Source organism: Centroberyx affinis, unplaced genomic scaffold, assembly GCF_046629955.1.
Source record: "Centroberyx affinis isolate AG114_WGS23_722 - 3 ecotype Tasmania unplaced genomic scaffold, CSIRO-AGI_Caff_v1 ptg005625l_1, whole genome shotgun sequence".
Lineage (NCBI taxonomy): Eukaryota > Metazoa > Chordata > Actinopteri > Beryciformes > Berycidae > Centroberyx > Centroberyx affinis.
In genome coordinates, this window is record NW_027282831.1 from 136,447 (window position 1) to 150,276 (window position 13,830).

The following is a 13,830-nucleotide window of genomic DNA, read 5'->3' on the forward strand; positions in this document are numbered from 1 at the left end:
GTCGCTCCGCTTCGTCCGGACTTTCTGTCATTCGTGCTCGTTTTTTGCATTCTGCCATCTGCTTTCTTCTCTGCTCGACACTCTTCGACTTCGTGCGGGGCATGGCGACGGAAGAGATTTTTTTTTTTTTTTAAACAGGGGTAAAACATTGCCTCCTTGTTAAAAATCCACTGCTGGCGACCCCTGGCGGCCTGATCAAAAAGTGTGACTATTTAAATAAATTGATATTGTTGCATTATAGGCTACGAACAAAATAGTAAAGGTATCAATCACTCTTCTAAACCGTGCATATTTTAAAGTGTAATGTTTTATTGAATATATATGGATATGCAAAGTGGCCATGATAATAGATCTTTTGAGTATCCAGCAGATATCCTGCTGACAGACAGACAACCCAACAGGCGAAAACATAACTTCCTTGGTGGAAGTCATAAATTATGGAAGACCGTAACTGCCAAAATCAAAAATAAATAAAGAAATATAAATGACTCAATAAATAAATTAATATGCCATTAAATGCACCAAAAATAATATTAAAAATAAATGTAGGCATTAATTAATTGATAAAATGTGACATAAATTGCTATTTCTGTTTTAATTTGCTTCTGTATTTATTTACCTTTAGGGAAAATGCAAAGGGAAAATAATACATAAATAAATACATAAATAAATGTAAAAATGAATAAATTAATAAATAAAATGGAAAATTAAATGGGAAAGTAAATAAATAGGGGAATTAATACAAAGGTAATTAAATACAGAAGCAAATCAAAACAGAAATATCAATTTATGTCACATTTTATCAATTAATGAATGCCTAGATTTATTTTTAATATTATTTTTGTGCATTTAATTGCATATTTATTTATTTATTGAGTCATTTATTTCTTTATTTTTGATTTTGGCAGTTACGGTTCTCCATAGTAAACAACAAATTGTGAACATACTGTATATGGCAAGCACATGGCATTCTTAGTGGTGGCCTTTTTTTTTTTCTTGTCGACTTGACACTAATCAAGCTCCCGTTCTTTACTGTGCCATTGCTATAGGTGAAAATGTTCTTTTCCAAAATAGCGAATGTGCTTCTAAGTCGACTTGATGTGACCTGTGAGGTGAACCTGTCCTGCAGACCTTTTCAGAGGGAATTGCCCACAATTCATAGCGTTGGTGACCTCAATACATGCGGACAAAAAGTGTAAACACAAAGCATGCCAGGTCCATGGTCTATCTTGCTAGTGTTTTATTACACTTGTGTCAACAGCTGTTTGTATCTTCAGACAAATGTGTTTCGCATATGATTTCCAGATCTGTTTTCATGTGATCAGTGAAAACAGATGGTCAACTACATATGGGCTTTCATAGGAGACAGTAGCATCAGTTTATCCAAGGCAACATTTCATGAAGCACGTATCCTATTTCAAGCCCTCACACCCTCTCGCACCCCCGTGTTTCTTATGGGAAACGCTGTACAAAAGTAACTTGAGGAGGCATTTTGACAGCTAGCCACAGTAGTCGAACAATCGAACAATGTCAAATGTCTCCAGTAATGATGGGTGTCTCCCAAACATAGGTCATAAAAATTGCATATGCATTATGGATGTCTTAAATTACACATTCCTCAGCCATATAATGCTGCCAGCTAAACAGTGTCAGGTGGCATGCAATGATGTTAAGAATTGTGATTTTAGTACAGTAGTCCATTCACTATCACCAAATTACATGGGCTGTTAGGAGGGTTGAACATCAATGATTATATTGTTAAACCTGTTATAGGGTTTAGCTAAATTATGTCTTGTCAGTGAAATAGTCCTTTTTAATGCATGTCTAATGAGCTATGAAAAAGGCCTCAGAGCAACAGAAGGTGCAGTCATCTCCCACCAGCTCCTAATCTTTCAAGCATCGGATCGGCACCATACCAAACACTTTCTGACAGGTTAGTGTGCATTCTGTGTTTCCTATAGATGCCAGTCACTTATGGATGGGTGTGAGGGGATTGGGTAAGGCGGCCGGCACAAAGCGGTTGGCTGTAAAACGACTGGCATTCCACACATTGCGTGTATTCCATCTACCAGTCAGAAATCAATTCCTCAATCACATGGCAGTCTGTGACGCAGCCTGTCGTATGTCTTGACTATGCATGCCGGCGACATGTGCCTGAGTGTTATGTCATGACACGAGAAACTGTACAGTATAACCTGATCTTTCTGTGTGTGTGTGTGTGTGTGTGTGTTTTTTCTGCAGTGAGGAGCAAACACAGGAATGTTATGTCAAGCATTTTGATGGAAATACCATGGAGGCTGCAGAGATTGAGGTTGCAGGTTGGTACTAGCATTCCTCCCCATTTCCCCTCTGATGTTGTGTGTCTTTCATTTGCTGTTGTTCAGCATCATGGAGTGACAACAGAAAAAGTCCATTATAATAAGGAAAATTGGATGTTCTCTTCTCATCCCTTTTTAGCCTTCACTGGTATAGAACTGCTTAGAGATCAGTATATAAATTACATTTAGTATACTAAATACGATAGCATTTTGGTAACACTTTACAATAAGGGTCACTAATTTAAGGGTTAGTTAATGCTTAATAAGGGTTAGTTAATGCTTAATAAGCATTAATTAACCCTTAATGAACAGTTAACTAATGTGTAGTCATCTTTATAAACTATTAAATAATGTATAAATTAATACCTTAGTTAACATGAACACCAGACACATTAGTAAAGATTGCCAGACACATTAGTTAACTGTTAATTAAGGGTTATTTAATGCTTATTAAGAATGAACTAACCCTTAACTTAGTGACCCTTATTGTAAAGTGTTACCAGCATTATTTTTTCCGGAATTCAAAATTGTGGAAAATATCGCAACATTTCATGAATATCATGATATTTCCACAATATCGATATTATCGAATATCGGCCCAAGCCTGCTTGGGATCGATGCGTGTAAATATCAAAACAGAGTTACAATAACCAGGTTAAGCTCATCATCTGTGTATGAATAACCTGGTGCACTCCAACATTAGATTCGAGTTTCTGTAGTATGTTACACGGTTGACTTATGATTTCACCGTCTGTTCACACTGTCTCGCACATGGTTAATGGTGCATTTTAATATATTTTTAAAAAAAAATGGCACCAAGCAGTAAATCCTCTCATTTGGGGAGATGCTTCACACTGTGACAAATGAGATAACATGCAAAGTTCTTTTTCCATTCTGTGAACTCAAGTATACACTAACCACCCTCTCTCACACTGCATTCTCGTTTCATACTTTCACTTTGCAGGCGAACCATTCTCTCTGTGAGCGAGGCACAACACAGGACAAGAATGTTAATTATTCGGTGTGTTCATGGCAACAGGGAGACTCAATCGCAGGGTATCAAAGGTTCACGTAAACAGCTAAGCTGGAGTATGGCCAATAGCCGGGTTGCTCAGTGCATGTAAATGTAGCCGGTGAAGTTTAACGACTATTTGCAATGAAAGAAGGGGAGTGGGGGACTTTGGACCGAGGCTTTGTCTGTCCGTCCGTCAAACGTTTTATTTCAGGTCATATCTCAGACACCATGTCTATGATTTTAATGAAAGATGATGCATCTTTGCACTGTGTTCCACCGTTTAAAAACATGACACGGATTGGTCTGATGAGGGCTCTTTCTTTATGTAAAGGTCAAAATCTTAAACATGATATCTCAGACATCACTGCTCCAGCTTTAACGAAACTTGGAGGGATGACGACTTTGGCACTGTGTCGCGGCATGATTGGCACAAGAGGTACCTGCGTCATTTCAGTGTTTTTTTTTCTTTTTGACATATAGCAGACGGCACGAATGACTCACCCAACACCCAATACCGCACTTACAGCACATCAGAGAATGCCACACAAGCGATAATCCATGTGGAAACTGTCAAGAGGCAGACCGGACAAAACTCGGTCGTCACGGAGAGAAAGGCTTTCATCCGCACAGTAGATAAATTGAAGTTCTTTGTAAGAACTCTTAAACGTTATTTGCAATATTTCATCTCACCGTTCTTGAGTTGGCGTTGAACCATATCATTAGCATCTACCTCTCTCCTTCCCTCGCTCCCTCTTTGCTGGTATTTGAAGGATCTTTGATGTCACCATGTGTGTGACAGTCACAGTTGGGCAGTTGGAGTTGGATCATGGCCTTCTTGAGGACTCCAGCCAGAAGCAGTTCATCCAAGAAAACTCTGTCAATCACAAAGCTGTCTCAGACATCATCCCAAATGAGCGTTGGCCCTACATACTTAAATATGTTGGGCACACATCGTCCGTGAATGCCTTCAAGGCTGTCTCAGATCTTCTTGGAAACCATATTTTCAAGCTGTATCTCTCAGTAAAGTTTTAGGCAATAATTACTTTTCCATCTTCTGCAACCCTAACCCTTTCATTCAGCTGTAATGAACACAAGAGTTTAGTATCCTCCTAACGGTATCACTCAGGGGAACATTCCACACTCCGAAACTCCCAATACATCTTAGACCAGTGGTTCTCAACGTGGGGTCCGGGGACCACAAGGGGTCCTTGAGAGGGTTCCAGGGGGTCCCCAGCAAATTCATGAATTGTTAAACTTCAGCATTACTTCATTTACAAGAAGTTAACACAGTTAGAGAATGTGGAAGAATGACAGACAGTCATGAAATTCTGGACAAAACACCCGGCAAAGGTTCAGTCATAAATGTTAGATTTCAATCGGTCATTCTACTCTGATTGATGATTGCTCTTCATTTTGTCTTGAGAATTGATTTCCTTTTGAACTTTCTGTAATCTTCGTAAATGTTATTTTTTCTTGGTCACAATAAATGTTTATATAACCAGGGTCTTGTACAGAAGCAGTAGTAGTTATGTATGCTGTTCCCTAGCGTTGTAGTATAGTTCACTGGACATGTGAGGAATTAGTTCTCTGGAAGATGGAGTGTACAGACTAGAAAAGTATGTCCAGGGGCTTGTGTTTTTGTCTTATTGAGGGGGATTTGTAAGTCATTTGGGGATTAAAGCAAATATAGGTAAGATCACAGCTCACATGGAGAGCTTTTGAAGCCAAGGAGACATAAATAAAAAAAAACATGGAATGTGGAAACGTCTCATTTTTAAATTCCGGTTTTCTTTTATTTATGGTTGCTTTGTGATACTGTATGGTAGACTTGTCCTTGCTGATCAGTCAGCAAATTCACACACTGAGCTATAAACAGTTGTCACAAATAAGCAACGTTTCTGCTAACTGCATGCACAGAAAAGTATTTACAACTAAATTACACATCCCAGTTCCTGCACAGTCCCATAATCCCATGCACTAATCTAACAAAATTTGCCTACATTTATTTTTAAGACACTGACTTGCCAGCTGTAATTTATCCAGTCTTGCTTTGGAGACTCAGGAAGGTTTTGGAAACATAACAGAGGCAGAAAGTTTTAATTCCAACTTGGAGACCTTTTAACTTCCAAACCAGTCTCCGAAAACCACAGCATTAGGCCATGGACCCTCATTTCATGTTTTTGACTCAGAGACCCCTATCTGATAAGCTTTGTTTTTTGATGCTTACGATTGGTACAGAACTGGGCTGTATGCATGGAGCTAACAGTAGGGAGAGTGAAAAGACATTGCTGAAACATCTTCTCACTGCCCGATTCTTAAATAAATTGATAGTGAACTTAAGCTATAACTTAAGCAAATTTTATGGTTCAATGTGATTAAGAATTGTATATGTGTCTACATATGTGTAGATTGGCAGGTACACAAAATATGGCCACATTTCTAATTCTTCATTGGGCAATATTGAAAAACTATTTGTAAAATCAAACTATCTCTCATAATGCTGTGGACTCCTATTAACTCTCGACTCAAGGAGCCACTGTGGTAAGCACTCATCAACCAAGTATCAGACTGATGTAAATGACATTAAAGTAGAATCATAACCACAAGACATACATTTTCTGAAAATGTATGTCACCTCATGGTGATCATTGCTTAAGGTTAACTGTAAGGCTCAGACAACCTGAAACATTTTCCAAGTTGAAGCCACTAACCATAGATGTTATATAAATGACAGATATATTTGAATGGGTTTGGTTAATCAATATATGGAAAGATAGCAGACTACCAGCAAAATGCATCTTAAACTGATATAACAAAGAAATAAGTTGCATACACTTAACACATGTCTAGTGAGCATGGCAATGTCAGCAGTAAATATACAGTGTGTGTGTATATATATATATATATATATATATATGCACATACACACACATTGCATTTTGGCATATTTATAACTGCAGTCAAAAACCCACTTTGGAGCAAAAATGCAAGATTAATTCATTGAGCTGCATGTGAACATGATGAAAATCTCCATACGACGATATTTTTCTATTTTCATGGCCTTAATTACATTATAATAGGGTGTTGTTTGAGTAAAAAAAGTGTCACACTATAAAATAAATAATGAAAACAATGAAATTGTGTTTTTAGTCATATTTCTGTGTTACTATATGATCCACTGCTTTAATTTCTGTTTAGTTTAAGGCTTTGTGATGCAATAAAGAGCCATTCTAGAATCTGACCAAGAGATGCTTGAAGGTTCATGATTCTCACACAAAGACAAGCTGTTGAAACCTATTGAGAAGGACAAAATAAACCTAAATAGTAGAGTAAATTATATTGCACTGATCGCTAAAACAAAATGAATGAACAAGACAAAGTGTCACACAAGCCGGTGTTTAATGAGCTGCGTCTGGAGGGGAAACTGTGTGACGCTGTGATCAGAGTCGATGGCGCTGCATTCAACGTCCACAAGATCATCCTCTGCAGCTGCAGTCCATACTTCCGGTGAGTTGGTTATCTCGCATTTTTTTAAGGACACTTAAGTTTCACTGCACACAGTCAGCAGATTAGTTTTCCTCCCTTCAGAAGAAGCAGTTTGCTGCTATTCATTCTTGTCCAGTATGAAAAACAACTTCCACAGAGCGAGAGTCCATCAAAGGAAACATGAAGCCAAACTTTCTGTTTTCTCCTTATTTCATTGAAAGCAGAAGATTAATTTCATTAATCCTCTACTTTCCTCTCCATCCTGATCCCACAGCGCTCTCTTCACCCACGGCTGGTCGTCCCCACAGCAGTGGTTGTACGACATCCCCGGCGTGTCGGCCGACATGATGCGGCTCCTCATCGAGTTCGCCTACACCGGCTCCGTTCCCGTGACCGCGGAGAACGTGGAGGAGCTGCTGGCGGCAGCGGACCAGTTCTTCTTCACGGGCGTCGTACGCGCCTGCTGCCAGTTCCTGGAGGAGCAGCTCTGCCCGCAGAACTGCGTCGGCATCTGGAAGTTCGTGGACGTCTACTACTGTCCGGAGCTGAAGCAAAAGGCCTTCCTGTACATCCTGCGCCACTTTGAGGAGGTCGCCAGTGCCTCCGAAGAGTTCCTGACACTCTCTCCGCGGCAGCTGGTGGAAATCCTCGAGCGGGACGATATCAACGGGAGCCAGCTGGGCACGGTGGTCAATGCCATGCTCCGCTGGGTCAACCACGTGCCTGAGGAACAGTAAAGGAACCCTGAAGGTCACATCTCTGTGCTGCTGCCCAAGGTAACCGAGGGGTGGACAGTAAGGCAGCTGTCACTATTTTCTGTTTATTTAACGCCAAGGCCTACAACCCGCCGAGCAACACGCCATGCCAGCAACTTCGGCATGGAGGTGGTGGACGACCAGCTGTTCGTGGTCGGAGGCTTCAACTGCGTCACCACCTCCTACAACGTGGAGCACCAGCGGTACGAGGCCCATGACATGGACAGCTTCCACAGCACACTCAGCCGCTGAGTGGCGCACGGACTGCCCAATGTGGCCGAGTACACCGCACCTCACGACGCCCTGCCGCTCCCCGGCACTGAGGAGTCCCCCCAGCGGGACCGGAGGATCCGTCTAACAGTCTGGATAGGCCTATTTTTAATCCAGTCCCACCCTGTCCACCTTGGTATAGACTGCCGTTTGTTACATAAATAAATGACATTAATTTCTCTTTGCATCTAACAGGAACAGTACTGTTGTTATTCTAATAATTTCTAAGATTTTTTTCAGTTTGTGTGACGCTTTCTTAGCTTTGTGTTATGAGACAAGAGTTCAAGCCCCCGTAACAGTGAGCCTCCACCCTGCTGAAGTGTCCTTGAGCAACACACTGAATCCCTACCAGCTTCAGTGTGCTGGTCTGTGGCTGAGCCTGACCTCTGACCTCCCTGTGGAGGGGGGAAAGAGAAAAAGACAAAGTACTCCTTGGGTTGGATCCATAGAGTATCACAAAAAATAAAATGAGTCAATACCAACATAGTATATTACTTCTATATCTCTACAAGAGTTACTTCTTAATGTAATATAGCACATTAACATCAGTAGGCCTACAACACAGTAGCATCCAATCACTTATAAAAAGGCTTTCCATCCTGACATCAGCGTTTCTTACATCCAGTACACACAATGCCAAGTTGTCACATGGCAAAGCAAGTTTCACTGTTCAGTTCACTATTCGTGGCAATATTTAATATATGGTCAAATAATGCAAATACATGATCACAGACAAATTTACCAGGAGACACTAACAGAAATGACTTGAGTCTTATCTATGAAGTTACATTTGTTGAGAGCCAAGGCAATGTTAAACTGTCAGATTCTTGAATGGAGTTTGACATGATGTTCTCTCCACACCAGAGAATGAAAAGTTCTATGTACAGGCTGAAGCAGAGTGTGTAAGTGTGTATCACTGGCTATTGCTGTTATCGTGTGTACCAGATGGGAGACATATATTCACAAATGTGTCCAGACAGGCAAATATGCACTATAAGATATTCATATTATCAGATTTACAAATGGAGGTAACATATGTGCATAAATCTGCGCAGAACGTGCAAATGTGCAGTGTTAGCAATCACCTTGTGAATGCTTGTGATGTCTCAAGTCTAAATGTAGAACAGCAAGTCAAGTCAAGAGTCCAGAATCAATTTAATATCTTAAAGAAAACTAAATATCTAGGACTTTTCAATGCAATAGGATAAAAACTTGGTAATGACTTCATTAGCATAACTGGTTATGTTTAATATGTCAATATGTCAATATCATTACGTCTCACGGAAATCTCCTCGTAGCACACGTTAGTTTCAGGATCGGTTACAGGGTCTGAAATCGCTTATTGCAGGTTTAAACATGGGGTGTCTAACGACTGTCGTGTGACATTTGTTTTAGCCTCCTTTTGAAACTGTTTCATCTGTGTATTTTCTAAGCTTACCCACTCCTCATATTGAGCAGTAAGCTCAGCCAGTGCAGCATCATTCCTATGCTTCTTCTCTGCAGCCTCCATGGTCAGTTTCTGCTGCCAAGAACTGAGGCTGCAGTTCCTTTAAAGGTGCTGTGTGGCATTTCAACATCAACAAATCATTACCACATTATTTTGGAGACAATATAATTACTGTTAACAAACCTGACCATCTCTGAGAGGATGACAGCCTCTACTGGCTTCTACACTGCATTTTACATTGTGTGCCACCATGTTGGGTTATTGGGGAAATCTGCTAGTTTGCTTTATGGCACAAAACAGGAAGAGGGCGCTGTTCTTCCAGAGCAAACAGAGCTAAAGCTTTCAGTTTCTGGCAGCAGACGGTGGAAGGAGTGAAAGGCCGATGGAAAAATCACTTCCAACGTGTTTATCCTCTTCAGGGAGGAGGAGGGGGGGACAGAAAGCAACAGGGTTTATGGGAAATGTAGCCTTAATTTTCAGAAACACTTGCACTAACAATACCACTGGTGTGAGATAGAGGCAACTACCACCATGGTCTCCTTTATTTATGGTAATTATACCAAGGTTTTCCATATTGTATATTGGACTTCAGTGTAAGATCCATCTTTATGTAACTTTTTGCCTTGAGGCAAGTGTATTCCTAGTCTTTCCCCCTCAGCTGGTCGATTTCCTTCTCGGACACTTGGCACTCATCTTGATGAGCTGTCTATCTTGAAAGTGCATCTAGCCTGAGGCAGAGGTAACTAGTATCCTTACAGCCACTGCAGCCACTGAACGAGCTGATGTCAAATGCAGCCAATCTGCAATAAAAAAAACAAAGCAATGTCAATGTTCACTGTGTTTTTGAGCAGGTTTAGTCTACAGCAGGTCTAGATTTGCTGTACTTTCTTTTCCTATAGCTTTTTTTTTTTTTATTATTTTTGGATTTCAAATTGGTTAAGGACCTAATGGCAGGTGCATGGATTATGTAGAAATGAGCAGAAGTGAGGCATTTGTTTTCAATTTTGGACTTCTGAAGAAAAAATGTAGCCACAAGTGTAAGTAATTTAATTACAAGACAATAGACAATTTCATTTTCAAAATAAATTATTCTTTTTTTGTCATACAAATGTATTGATAATGTTTTGTTTATTTAAGTGCCATACACACAAGGTGCCCAGCCCACATGGACTTACATGACACTATCACTTAGTTACATGGGTGTACAACATAATAGTAAAAGAAGGAAAAAGATGCAGCAAACTCAGGTGTCACACAAACAAAATATTTTGCCTTTTTTCCCATGCTTTACAAGTGAAGCGAGCAATATGGAAACTGCTCTTTCTAAAACATTGTTCAAGTTTTTCATAATCATCTAGCCAGAAGAAATTCATAAAGACGGAAGACTTTTTGCGATACAACACGTTTCTTAGATCAACATAAGCCGGGCAATAGAACATAAAATGAATCTCGTTCTCAGTTTCTTCCAAATCACAAAGCACTCATGTTCTTTCATCTTCAGATGAATGTACCAGAAGGTAATGTACCAGACCTTAACTGTGCACAAAGAGATCTGGGACTTATAGGTAAATTTAACATAACATACGGTTCTGTAATATGAGTGTTCTTGATTTGACACTATGTCCTTAAACCTGCAATAAGCGATTTCAGACCCTGTAACCAATCCTGAAATGTAATGTGTGCTATGTGGAGATTTCTGTGAGACGTAATGTCTCCATATAACACACAGGGAGGTTGCCAGCACAACTCCATAGCAGCCTCTGAAGAACTGGTCCCCACTGACTTCAGTTGTTTTGGAGAAGGCTGCTATGGAGTTGTGCTGGCAACCTCCCTGTGTGTTATATGGACTAACAAATTTCACCTGTGTTTCATTTGGCATGAGGGTGAGTAGATAATTATAGAATTTTCATTTTATTATTTCTTTAAATTACCTAATTCCACTGTTACCGCCCCAATGAAGAGCTTTTCAGGAGGCCAATAACATAAACTGAGACAGGTGTGAGAAAAAAGACCAAAAATGTTTATTTATAATACACAAAAAAACAAACCTAGGAAAACAAAAGGGTCAGACGGGCCGGTCAAACTCATCAAAAGGAAGGGGAGCTCCTCGGGCCAACCATGCAGTGGGCCATCGGACCAGAGGGCTCACCCCTAAGCTACCAAAACTTAGGAGGGAAACTAAACTACCAAAATAAAGCCATGAAAACTGAACTACCAGACCCATCTTTCCCAAACCAAGGTTAAAAGAAAGAAAGAAATCCCCAACCTAGGGAAGAAAAAACATAAGGCAAAAACAACCAGGTCACCACATGGCTGCTGCTGTCAGGAGGAGAGAGAGCTACTGAGTGAGCCTGGCCCTATTTATAAGGTGATCGTCAGGCCAGACCAGGATCAGCTGAGTAGAGCAGAGCAGAAAAGGTTAACACAACACAGGCACAAATAGGGGGAGTGCATAACATCCACTAACGTTACTTAAATACCACAAGGTAATAATGTTACTTAAATACCACAAGGTAATAATGTTACCTACCGTTAAAGTTTGTAGGGCAGCAGAAGACGAAGAAGTTATCAGCAAATGGAATATTAAGTTTCACTTTTGTTTTTCACAGTGGGAGACTGAGCCAGATTGAGCAAATCTTGAGCGAATGACAGTTTTACAGCCATCTCTCTATAATGTGATGTCAATTTGACACATTTGAGATTAAAATAAAAAAATATTTTAAAATATTGTCCTGGGTGGTAACATATCTTCCTGGGCGGGCCGCTTGCGTACGGGAAACACTGGCTGAATGACTATTCAAAAGAAACAGAACACCCCCCTCACAGCTATCTTGCTCCTAGCGTCCCCCAACGTTCTCTGAACGCCCACTGGGGGGGCGGTACAGCCCCCGTTGAGAAACCCTAGTGTAAAAACAACTCCTTACCACCCAGAAACCGATGGACTGGTCGAGAGGTTTAATCGAATTCTCAAGCGGATGCTCCGGAAATTTTTCTCTGATACAGGCAAGAACTGGGGCAAATGGTTACCCTTTCTGCCGTTTGCCTACAGGGAGGTACCTCAGGCATCCACAGGGTTCTCGCCCTTCGAACTGCTCTACGGCTGGCCAGTGCAGGCACCACTGGACTTGTTGGAAGCGGCGCTGGGAGGGGCCTGTGGCTGCGGTTCCAGACTGGCAAGGGATTGTCCACTACGTCCTCCAGATGAGGGACCGGTTGGAGCAGTATCAGGAGGAAGCCAGACTTAACCTCCAACAGGCCCTAATAGGAGCACTAATAAAGCACCTTGCACAAAAGTGCTGTGTTGTGTGACTGAGTCATCATTTGGAGTGTTGAGTTTACACCTGTTGGTTCCACTCTCTAACAGAAGTCTTGCTCGAATAATAGAGAGAGATATGGTCAATACAGGCTCTTGTTTTCCTAAAGCCAACAGCAGTATGCGCATCAGCAAGAAGATTAGCCATTTCTGAATATTTTACAAGTCTGTTATTTAGCAGAGCTGAATATAACTTGGATACATTGCTGATTAGACTTATTCCTCTGCAGTTGCGAGGTTAATTTAGGATAATTTTTTGAGGATAGGCTTTATGACAGATCTATACCATTGAGAAGGGATAATACCCTGTCTAAACATGACTGGAACAACTCAAACAGAATTTTAACTGAGGTGATTTGAAAATCTCATTGGAAATGTCAGCTATTCCAGCAGCTTTTCTCAACTTAGATTTCTGAATCACATTCTTGACTTGATCAATTGAAAAATTATAGTTACAGTTAGAGTATTCATTCATTTTGTCCTCCATTTTTTTCTTTAGATTACACATCTCAGCAAGAAATTTGTCATCAAAGATAGAATGATTACTACCAGAGAATACATTTTCAAAGTCCCTTCCCCATTTTTACAGTACTACCTCAACCTCAGAGCTAATCTTCCCAGTATCTAACATTACCTCCATAGGAATTTGGTTTGTCTTCCTGGGGCCCAATTTATTAATTTCATACCAGAATTTCCTTGGGTCGTGTGTTTGTAGCTGATCAATATATAGAGCATGTCTTCTGTTAAATCTGTGCTTTACTGATCGTAGTTTTCTACCAAATCTAGATTGACATAATTTAAATTCGCACCTCAACTCTTTTGTCTGCTTGTTTTTACACTTTAAAAATATTTTTTTCTGCAATTCTCACATCACCAGCATTTGCAATTCTCCATTCCAATAAGAGATTCACGTGAAACAAACTTTACTTACTCTTTTAGGACCTTTCTTAATAGTTGATTTATTCTTCACACAGCTATTCAATTCCTTATGCAGACAACAGCAAAAATTTTTATACCAAGAGTCCAAGCTACCCTAACTAATCTGGTATGTCTCTAGTGAGTTATTTATGTTATGAAGTATTCTAAAAGGAACCTCTCTTGCTTCATTTGAAATACAGTATTTCTAAGGTAAATCTTAGTTATAGGGTATCTTCGAGTCAGTAACTTATCACATAATCTGACATGTGGAGATTATTCTATTATTTCGTTTGAATTACATCTCAAAT

General features: G+C 40.2%; 1 pseudogene; it reads left to right on the forward strand.

The window, feature by feature from the left end:
* Window positions 1-6,694: 6,694 nt before the first annotated feature.
* LOC139667543 (kelch-like protein 10) lies at window positions 6,695-7,826 on the forward strand (annotated as a pseudogene).
* The last annotated feature ends 6,004 nt before the right edge of the window (window positions 7,827-13,830 follow it).